Genomic DNA, 12303 nt, shown 5'->3' with positions numbered 1-12303 from the left:
AAACATTAAAAAAAAATAAAAAAAGGTAATTTAAAAAGAATATATTAGTACTATGAACTATGAATGAGAAATTTTACTTAAGTGTATTCAAAATGTGGGCTGACAATTAGAACTAAAACATTTTTTACTCTGTAGAGGAGTTTGTTTTTCATTGTTTATTTTATTTTATTTTATTTTATTTTATTTTATTTTATTTATTTTTTTTTTTTTTAAACAGTATTTTCTGGACAGGACTTCCAGGAAAGATTATCCATAGAACACATCTTTCAAAGCAAAACCAGTGAAAACAACTTTCTGTAAACCTCAAGTTTCAGTACTAGTAGTTAATTGAAATAACTGGATAATTTTGTAGCAATGAGTTGGTCATCTCTTTTCATATTTTATTCAGTCCTTAACATTTCATTTTGAACAGCAATTCCATTTAATTCTCATTATATACTATTGAGAGCCAGAAAGACATTTAGGATAGAATTATTTTTTTCTTCTGCCACTGCTGTTTTTAGAATTCAGGCTTTAAAAAGTAATTTGTTTTCCCTTAAACAAAATATCTGCTTGCATAACACATTTGTACATTTCCTTGTATTGGTTGTTGCCTGTTTTTTGTTTTTTTTTTTTTTTCCCCAAGGTTTTTTTTTGTTTGTTTGTTTGTTTGTTTTTTCCTTGATCAACAACAGAATGACAGAGTTGAAGAAATAGCAGTCATAGAGAGAAAATATTGGGAGAAAATATTGAGAGAAAATATTATAAAAGAAAGACAATTTTTTTTAAGCCTTTGTCTGATAAGCATAATTAAAATGAATACATTTCTTTCAAGTTAAGATAAGATCTATTAATATTTTTATTAGTCTTTTTATGCCTTATTGTTATTTATTCAGAAATCAAGCAAGTATTACTTTCACAGAAAAAAATATCATGGTTCCATTTGCCATACATGTTTGTTTTTTTTTTTCTTATTTACTTCTCTAAATAGAAATTAATCATCTTCTCCAAACAATTTTAAACCTAATTTTATGTTCAGATGTCATGTTCTAGGCAGTTAGTGTCTTTATTGAAGTAACTGTACCAAGAATTTCACCTGCACAAAAACCAGGACTTGAGATATAAGGTCTACCTATTTAACAGTCCTATTACTGAATAGTAAAGTACGTGGCTGAATGTAGAAAGAACCAAATATAGACTCATGGACAAATAATGAAAAGGATCAAGAACATGGAATGAATGCCACAAAGAGAATAGCAAGTACTTTCTTCTTGGAAATCAGGAAAAGGTATTCTGTAGGTAAAGATGTAATAGGAAAATGATTTAGGATGTATTAACAAAAACATACCAGATAAAACAAATCTATAAATTTATGAATTGCATGAAGAGTTTTACTTAGTATTTTCATACAAGACTCACAATTCTACCTTTCATACCTGAAAAGCAATTGAACAAAAACTACCACCTTAAACATTTACATCATTCTGAAAAGAAGTTTAAAAAAGCAGCAGCTCTGCTAAGGAACTGACAATTTGGTTTGCAGGTTGTTGTGGTTTTGTTTTGTTTTGTTTTTTTGACACTTGATAATGACTTCTCCAGGGATAGACTATTGTGAATGTTTTTGTGTTTGGTTTTGTTTTTTTTTTTCAAATCAGGCTGCCACAGTATAAAAAGCCTACATCTTGCCTGGATATTATAATGCAGTGGTTATTTTATTAAAGCTCCCTTAGTGATTCAGATCTGAGACAGATTTTGTGACCTGGAGTTATTGTTATTATTTTTTTTTCTTTCCTCTCATTTGTAATAATGATGCAGTGTAATTTTAGACAGAAATAGCAAATAATCTATTATTGGTATTTACAACAAGCAGTTACTACATGAAAGAAGATACTGCATCACCTAAGGCATGGTCATAATCCACAATTTTCATCATTTGTACAATACTTTTACACAGGAGTTTACTGTTCTAAATCATGCTGTGCTTTCAATCTTATAGTCCTGAGGGTCACACTGGAAAAGGCCTGCCATATCTACAGGATTACTATTTTACTATTCATCACCTGGATAAGTTGGATCAGCTGCAGCTGCTGAGTAGTAAATAGCCAAATATAACAAATTAATGTTCCCTATTCTACAGAACACTCAAGATGATTTGGCAGCTTAGTATCATCCTACTGTACTCAGTTACAAAGAATTCATATTTTGATGAAGAAAATGTTTTAATTGCTCCCACTGGGAATACATGGAATTGGCCAGGTTTGCTACAGATTATGCCCATTTAGAAAAGCAGCAAAACAATCAAAGATTTTGAAGTCTACTGGGCAACAGTGGGCTCAGGTTCTGATTCTAGAGTATGTCTTCCTTTAGACGAGTCATTTTTTCTGAGTATTAACACTCACACGAAGGGCACAAAAGAGGAAATAAACAACTGAAATCTAGCCCTGCAACTTGGACATTTTCAGTGTCCTGTATACTTACTTACTAAGCCATACAACATATTGTTCTGGAAACAAGTTTAGTACAGAAAAATGAACCACAGCTCAGCAACTTGATCAAAAAGAAAAATCTGAATGTATCTGGGAGCCTTGAGAGCTGCATGTTATGTTCAGAAAAAAGACATCAATTTATCACCATAAATTAATACTATATTTTCCAGCAAGCACTGGAAACAACTGCAAACCACATTGCCTTTGAAAAGCACCAGAATACAAGATAGCATTCCTCTTGTACAGACTGGCTTATCAGAATCGCAGAGCCAGTCTTGCAGACTACATCCATTTTAAATAGACTATAATCTTCAAAAGCGTTTGATTCTACCTCCTTCAAAAGGTAATCGTAAACTGCAGACTGTTTTCATTCTTATGGCAATACTAATTAGCCAAATATTTGAGGGCATGTGTGTGACCTACAGTTACTTATGCTGTACAATTATTAGAACATTCCCTGTGCTCTTTTGGGCTGGGCCAGATGACTTTTCTGGGCATTTTCCATTCATGGCTCAGGAGTAAATAAGTGCCAGGAACCATCACCAAATATCTGTACAGTTACGACCTCCATGTTCTGTACAGGAAGAGTTTTCATCTTTATGGACACAAATCATACTATGCTATATGATCTCAAAGCAAGAGTTCTTGTATATTTTCTTTTATTAATGTAAACATAGTTGATATTAACAAAGATGATTTTAGCTGCATACATTTCCACCATAGAGATAAACATACAGTGAGTAGCTTGTTAGTGCTGAGTATCTTTTTCATTCATTTTAATCTTTTCAGTCCTGGTAACTCTGTCATTCAGGTCAAAGTATGGGTCTGTACCTGCAGCTCAGTGTTAGTGGGCAATCTTATTTGCACTTTGATGGTTCACACAGTGTCTCTATTAGTACTGTTAGCACAGTCCTCTATTCCCTTCTCTACTTCCGATTGAAAGATTAAGTCCTCCAGCAAGTCATCAGAATTTTTAGGAACCTGCTGCTGCTTCATACCATGACTAGCTATTTACTATAGCCATTATGAAAATTTCCAGAAGAGCCACTTACTGGTAGCTTCCTGTACCTGCCCACTCCATGGTTTTCTAGCCTGAATACACATAGCTACCCCCTGGACAGTGAGGTCCTGCCAATCCCACAGCAAGGTGGCTTATTATGCAACTGCGACAATTCAGCACAGGCTTTTCCTTGGAGGTCCCTTTTGTACATAGAACTGGTGAAACCACACCTTGAATACTGTGTTCAGTTTTCAGCCTCTCATTGACTACAAGAGGATAAGTAAATTTCTACAGCATATGCAGAGAAGAGAAATGAAGCTGGTGAACAGACAAGAAAATAAAATCTGTGAGAAGTGGCTGAGTGAATGGAGACTGTTAAATCTGGAGAAGTGGAAGCTGGGGGAGAGAGACCTAATCACTCTCTACAATTACTTGAAAGAAGTTGCAGGGAGGAGGAAGTTCAGTCTCTTTTCTTAGGTGACAAGAGATAGGATGTGAGGGGATGTGAGGGAAAAGCCTCAGGTTGTTCCAGGATTTAGAACGGATTTTAGGAAGAATTTCTTCACAGGAAGAGTGGTCAAATATTGGAATAGGCTGCTCAGGCAGGTAGTAGAGTCCTGTCCCTGGAGATTTATTAAGAGGCGTGTGGACATGGAACTAACAAACATGGTTTAGCGGTGGGACTCTGTAGGTCATGGTTGAACTGGTTCCTCCCAGTTATTTGAAGTGTGACCTCACAGTTCTTTTCAAACATAAATAATTCTGATTTCCTGTAAGGTGAAAAGGAAACCACAGTAAAATCAGTTTTGCAAGGAATATCCTTTCTTCCACTTACATTCATTTATTTTCCCTCATTTTCCCTTGCTTACAGCGAGAACAGGGTTGGTCTCTTCTCACTGGTGACAGGATGAGGGAAAATGGCCTCAAGGTGTGACAGGGTAAGTTTAGGTTGGATAACAGGAAACGCTTCTTTACAGAAAGGGTGGTTAAGCACTGGAATAGGGTCTCCAGTGCGGTGGTTGATTCACCATCACTGGATGTGTTTAAAAATCATTTGGATGTGGTGCTCAGGGACATGATACAGTGAAGGACTGTTAGAATTAGGGTAGTATGGTTAGGTTGCCCAATGGACTCAGTGATCTTTGAGGTCTTCTCCAATCTGAATAATTCTATGATTCTATATTTGCTACTTATAATAGACGAGAGGAAGTTTTAATATGCATGTATAGGATATATTTTAAGATTGATATCAAGTTACAATAAAACACATGTTGATTTTCTACCTCAAAAAGAATAGTGAAGATGTTAAATACACTGGATGAGTATGTAGAAATCAGTTTATCCTATGATTTTTTTGGACGACTAACACCTAAAATTCTGATTTGTTTAGATGAAAGGGCATGTGAAATATAGAAAAATTACAAGATATAGTAGAAGGGATTAGATTCAGCTCTCAACTGCAATACAGCTACCACAGATTTTATCCCAACAGAGAGAAATTGCAAAGTAGGTCTATTTCTAATGTCAAAGGTACAAAACTATATGGATAATGATGGCAGAAAATGGATACAGTACCTGTACAGATTAATTTCAATGTAAATTTAATTTCATACAAGGTTGAGAGGTGAAATTGTCCTGAACTATATTCCTCATTTGTCAAACAAGACAGATTTTAAGGAGTCACCTTTATAGCATTGAATTGCCATACTAAAATCAGTGAATAGGATGCCTCTTCCAAACTTTCCTAACTGTTTTATCCAGAGAAATAAGCATCTTTCCAGCATTCTTTGAAATGAAATGACAAACTAACATCAAAAATCATGAAATCATTTAAGCAGTTATTCCTGCTTTCTTGTCTGAATGTGTTCTTTCAAATCTGGAATATGCATTCCCAGATGGAATTATTTAACATAATAAAGGAAAAGAGAGAGCATTTCTCAAGAGGGCTCATAAGAAAGCAATTATCCCCTAATGTTTAGACCCTAAAGAATTTAAACATTGCCCCAGGCAGCAATCCATTAATTTAAATCAAAAAGGATCTCATTGTATAGATGTAAGACTATCTACAGAGAAAAGAATTCAAATGTCAAACGAATGTTGAAGGTCTGCAACAACTGAGTTATAAATTGAGCAGTTATGAAAGAGGAGCATATACCTGGGATCTTAAGGGTTGTATGTCCTCTTCATGAAGCTATTATCAAGCTCCTGTGGCTTTAGAAACTCTCCATACATATTAGATCATTTTCTCAAATTTGCCTACAGGATTTCTGACAAAGTAGCTGCTGCTGCTTTTTTGTTTGTTGTTCTGTTTTTCCTTTTTTTTTCCTCCCTAAATTAAAAAACAAGAACAGTAGGAAACACTGGAACTCAAACTTTCAGCATACTATTAGACAAGAGAACAAATAATAGTTTGCATAAATTTTATTCTTTTCAAAGTACAATCTTTTACATGTTGCATCAGAGCTGTTACATCACACATGCCAGACATTAAAAATTCCTAGCTGACACAATCACATAATGTTTTTCTGATCCTTCAGTGAAATAAGCCTATGTCACCTCTTCAGTTGTCTTTATGCAACGTAATACCAATACTACTTTTTATCTGGACTGTATTTCTGACCAATAGCCCACTTGTACAGGAACTGTTGATCACGGCCTGAATCTCTGATTGACCACCTGAGGCAAGCAATGAGTCAGCCACAGGAGCAGAGGTAAAGGCAATTCAGCTGCTCTACCAGAAGGGGTGGAGCCTGGCTGCACCTCTCCTAGGCCCCACTTAAGGACTCACTGCAACTAAGGAAGGATATCTGTCTGGAGGTTGCTCCTTTGTGAAGTTTTATCACGAGACTTCAACATTGGTGAGCATTTTCATTTATTATTAATTATTGTCACAAAGTTATCTAGACCATGCTCCACATGATGTCATGATGTGGAATACCAAAAATTACAAAACCATGACAATTATCTTTTCATCACAATAATCTTACTTAACCAAACATCTGTATAAGTCTAACCTCTGTACACTTATTGATTGTATTGATTGTATGCCCACTTTAACCTCAGTTTTAGCCAATCATGAAATCAAACAGCTATATACTCCATTCCAGTGGAAAAAAAGCAATAATATCCAAAGTCATTAGTGAACAGCCAGCACTATAAGACAAGCTATATTAGCATCTCTGCTAGAGAACACATAGATGCACTTAAATCGCTCCTCTTTTGTACTGTCATTGCAACTCTTTTCAAAGATCAACATTCTCATGGTTTTATGCTTCTTATTGGGATTGCACATCATATCATCATGTAGTGAATTGGGAATTAAACACTTAATGCTCCGGTTCTATTAATTGTCAATTTCTGGGTATACTTTTCTCAAAAGAGAAGAACTACAAATTCCAGGAGACTTCACTATTCCATTTAGAAGGAAAAATAAAACTGCTCATGAGTCATGAGACTGCCCTGATTGTTTGTTTTTTGTTTGTTATTTTTTGTTTGTTTTTTTACTGCTTGTCACTGCATAGTGTGCACTCCCTAGTCATCTCACCTTCAGCATTAAAGTAAGGCCTTTGGTTTTAGACACACTTTCTCTCATTTTATTTGATTTCTTAGCTTCACTTCCAATTATATTATGTTGTTATCTCACATTCTGCTATCATACTTAATAAATTAGTTTTCTCCCTCAGCTCATTGCCACTGTTTTGTTTTTAAGCCTATCTCCCTGCCTTTCATCTCTCTCCTTTCCCCCTCTCCTGAGGCATGGAAACCCTTGTCCCATTATTCATAGAAAAGGTCAAACTGGCCCAGAACTTTGTCAAACATTTTGCAAGTAATGGCCACTTGATATCCAAATACCCTGTTGAATATTGGTTGCTATTTGGTTTCCTTTATTGTAACATTGTTCCTTCCTGAAAGACTTCAGACCATCTGCCCTTTAAGGAAAAAATAGAGAGGCAGAAGATAGTATAGCTCTTGCAGCTTTAATTTCTACTACTACTACTATTAATAATATTATTATTTCATTGCTTTTTCTTTAATTTAGATGTTTTTCTACATCAGTGGTTGTGCTGTCTTGTCACTTGGAATATCAGTCTTCAGAAGCACACTATTAAGCAATACATTTATTGGAGTTCCAGTCTTTTCAGGTTTCCATAGTAACTGCTGGTTAGTAGAGACACTTGTAAACTGATTAAACAAAGACACTAAACTCTGGAGGAAAAAAAAAAAAAAAAAAAAAAAAAAAAAAAAAAAAAAAAAGACTTATCTTTTAATCTGGCGTTTCAACTCATAAATGTTAAAAAAAAAAAAAAAAAAAAAAAGTACACTTGTATACAAATATATACTTGCATATTTCATAAAAATATAGCTGTATGTTACTATTATAAAACATATGTATATTGTAATGATATCCATAATAATTTATGTGATATATATAATCATAGAACCCTTGGAGTTGGAAGGGACTTTTAAAGTTCATCTAGGCCACCTTCCCTGCAATTAACAGGGACACCACAGGTAGATCAGGTTGCCCAGGGCCTGATTCAGCCTTGCCTTGAAAGTCTCTGCAGACAGGGCATCAACCACATTTCTGGGCAGCCTCTTGCCTCACCTCCCTTCCTGTAAAATACTTTTTCTTTATATGCAACCTGAATCTACCACCTTAAATTTTGAAATCAGTTCCCCTTGTTTTTTTACCACAAACCCTGCTAAAGAGTCTGTCCCATCTGTTCTGCAGCCCCTTTTCAGAGATAGAAAGAGTGCTATCAGATCACCTTTCAGCCTTCTCTTTATGCCTCCTATATTTTTTTTTTTTCAAAACTACAAAAGGTACAAATAATACAATAACACTATTTGATAGGAAAAAAAAAAAAAATTGCAGGTACAAAACACTTTCTCAACACAGTCACCATCATTAGCTATGCATTTTTGCCAATGATGAATGAAAGTCAGTCACACTAGTATGTGACTGTAGAATGAAAGTATGTCACACTAGTAAAACTGCACTAGTGTAGGTGACAGCTATCACTGTCACCACTTCTGAAATATACTACCCACTGACTCACTGTGCTCATCCTTATCCACTATTTGTTCTTCATAAGCATTCAGCAAGTGTCAGTGAATGCCAATGAATGCAATCTATTCCATGTGGGGGGGATTCAATGCCACATGTTTTCTTCACACTTGCTTCCATGTCAGATACAATTTTGTCAGACTGATATTTTGTTGTACTGTGACAGACAGCAGCAGAAAGAAACAGGATATTGATGGGAAGGTTCAACCTCTACTGCCATACCACCAACATCCACCTCTGATGTCATGGGCCAGTTCCATAAAAAAGGAAGCATTACTTTCAGAGCAACCCACAAAATAATAAAAAATAAATATCTAACACATAAAGAAATTCTCATTATAAAGATCTGTCCACTACACTGACAAAGAAGATCAAAAGAAGACAAATCATTTCATCCTAGAAATTTAGGGATTCAAAAGCAGCGATGCGAGTTGTCACTGAGTCCATTGGTACTCAAAAAAGTTCCAGCTATCTAATGTATCAATATATGCAAAACCTCTCTGGGCAGCTTGTTCCAGTGCTCTGTAACACACATAGCAAAGAAATGCTTTCTGCTATTCAAATGCAACTTCTTGCATTCCAGCTTTGCCCATTACCTCTTGTTAAGTCGCTCAGCACTGCAGAAAAGAGGCTGGCTCCAGTCATGTGACTTCCATGCTATATATATTTGTAAGTAGACTTCTCCATGATGTACAGTCCAAGGCTCCCTTATGAGGCCTTTCTCCAGGCCCCTAATTATCTTTGTGGCCCTCTGCTGGACACTATCTAGAAGGTCACTGTCTTTCAAACTGGGGAGCCCAGAACTAGACACAGTACTCCAGATATGGCTTCACCAGGGTAAAGGAGAGGAAGAGAATAACCTCCCTTAACCTGATGGCCACACTATTTTGAACGCATCCCAGGATGCCACTGGCCTTCTTGGCAACAGGGGTACGCTACTGGTTTATGTCTAACCTGCTGTCCACCAGGTCTCTCTTTTCAGAGCTCCTCTCCCAGGAGTTCAGCCCCTAAGTTGCACTGATGCATATAGTTACTCCTTCCCAGGTGTAGGTGTAGGACCTTACACTTGCTCTTGTTGAATCTCACTAGGTTCCTCTCTGCCCAGTTCTCCAGTCTGTTCAGAACTCACTGAATGGCAGCACAGCTTCTGGTGTGTCAGCCATACCTTACAGCTTTGTAGCATCAGCAAACTTTCTGAGGGTCCATTTTATCCCTTCATTGAAGTCATCGAAGATGATGTTAAACAAGGCTTTACCCAGTAACACACTGGGAACAACTAGATTCTGTGCAGCTAATCTCAAAACTCTGACCTCCTCCAGTCAATCCTCAATCCGCTTCACTCTCTATTCATCCCTCCCATAGTTCCTAAGCTTACCTATGAGACAGTGTTAATGACTTGCTCAAGCCAAGGTACGTAAAATTCACTGCTCTGTCCCTCATCTACCCAGCCTATCATGACATCTTAGAAAGCTGTCACACTGATCAAGCGTAGTTTCTCCTTGGTGAATCCTATGTTTACTATTATTGACCTTCTTTTGTTCTGCTTGTAAATAGCATCTAGAATAGATTGTTCCATCAAAACCTTATTTTTTCTTGCCTTGTGGGAACAGTCATTGCTCTGTGTAATAAACTGTGAAATAAAATAAATACAAGTTCTCACACTGCTACTTTCCTGATTCTCTCCTCTGTCCTACCCTTGGCATAGCAGCTGTGTGTAATTTACTACCTGCCAGGGTTAAACCACAAGGACATAGATAAATACATACGTACACACACACACACACACACACACACACATATAAAGGATTATTTATACTCTATTTGTTTAATCATTAACTTCTATTTACAGTTGTTCTCCTTTGAGTAATTTCTACAAAAATCAATAGAAAAGACATCAAAATAATTTGTGCTAAAATATTGGTTAGTTAAGTGAATAGAGATAAGATTGCCACACTAGTGAATGTATTAGTGGAACTTTCCCTAACATATTTTTACATTTTTCAAATTTACTAATATCTGTAATTTATGAAATAGAAAGTCACACTAATAATATTGATCTTTTGATATAACATAGGCAAGGAAGTAAACTAATATGACTCTAGCCTTACAAAAATGCTGACTGAAAATGTGTAATATCATACATGACTAAACTTCCTGTTTCTTATCATCTAAAGGGGGATAGTTACAACAGACTTGAAGTCATCCTATTCTTGAAAAAGAATATTTAAAACAGTAAAGTGAGCAACAGCAAAAGACACACACTATTTAGAAGAGATTCACGCTGTAATCTATGTCTGTTCCCACAATAAGTAGTAGTATAATCAGATCACTAATGTACCGAGCTTGCTTAAGCGTTAAGCTGCATATCTTTTTCTTTTTTTCATTTAGAATGAACAGCTACATGCTGCCTGCATATTCATATGTTAGACAGACAACTATATTTCAAAAACTATCCTCAGTTACAATTAATCATAACTCTCTCATTCGATTTATAATTCTAATAGCAAGGGGTAAGGGATTCCATTAGAAAATTGAATGACAAATATCTGAATATCTTGTCATACTTTCTGGAAAAAAAGACTTGTAGAACTGAAGGAAAAAAGCAGAAGAATGAAGGTTTCATACAGAAGAAGAAAATAAATTTTCTATTTTGGAAATCTGTAAAAATGACCAAATTCTGAGAAGTGTTAAAAACATCTAGAGATAATTATCAAATGATTCCAAATATAATCTTAGCAAAAAACACTGTATCTAACTTTAGAATAAATACACCAAAGGAAATTTTAAATCAAGCTAGGCTTGATATATCACATTCCTGAGCAGATCCAGCTTTTTTGGTTACAATTGATTTCTAGTGAATTAAATTAATACACAAAGCCGGACATGAGCCAGCAATGTACTCTCTCAGCCCAGAAAACCAACTGTATCCTGGGCTGTCTCAAATGAAGCATGGCCAGAAGGCTGACGAAGGCAATTCTGCCCTTTTACACAATAAAGGTGAGGTTTCACCTGTATAACATCCAGATGTGGACTTCTCAGCACAGGATGGGGCTTTGAGCAACCTGATCTCACTGTGGATGTCCCTGTCCATTGCAGAGGAGTTGGCCTAGATGACCTTTAAAGGCCCCATCATCCAACTCCAAAGATTTTATGAATGTTGGAGGTAAGCTACATATTAGCAGTGGTAACAGTGACATGATTTGGATTGCCATGAACAGCATCTTGATCAGCTCATCTATTTGATTCCGTTAATGCTTTGTAAAATAGTATTTTACATCCTTGAATTTGGTCTATAAAGCAGCATTACTGTTCTTTGTTTCCGTTGTAGTTTCCATGAAAATAAATAGGAGGCATTACTTTCAAAACAAACTCCTTAATACTGATAATAGCACATAGATTAGAGGGAAAGGGTAGCATGGATGGCATTCATAAATACAGCAGCTCTATTGCATGACAGTCGTTCAGTTATTAATTGAAGTGACAGACAAGTGGAGAATTAAAGACGTTCATATGCTCAAAACCCTACAGAACCAACTCATGTTCACATAAAACACTTTTTTTTTTTTTTTTTTTTTTTTTTTGCAGTTGGAATGAATTCCAACAAAGGGATCCACTGAATCTAAATATATGAATCCAGTCTGTAAATGGTGCTGTAGCTCAGAAACTCACAACTTTTAGTCCCGTATTCAAACCAGTAGTTTGCTTATGTTTATGAAATCTATTTTTCCTCCTAATCCTGGCCATTCAGACTCAGTTTATACTATTCCAGC

Source organism: Excalfactoria chinensis, chromosome 3, assembly GCF_039878825.1.
Source record: "Excalfactoria chinensis isolate bCotChi1 chromosome 3, bCotChi1.hap2, whole genome shotgun sequence".
Lineage (NCBI taxonomy): Eukaryota > Metazoa > Chordata > Aves > Galliformes > Phasianidae > Excalfactoria > Excalfactoria chinensis.
Note: the sequence above shows the minus strand (reverse complement) of the source record.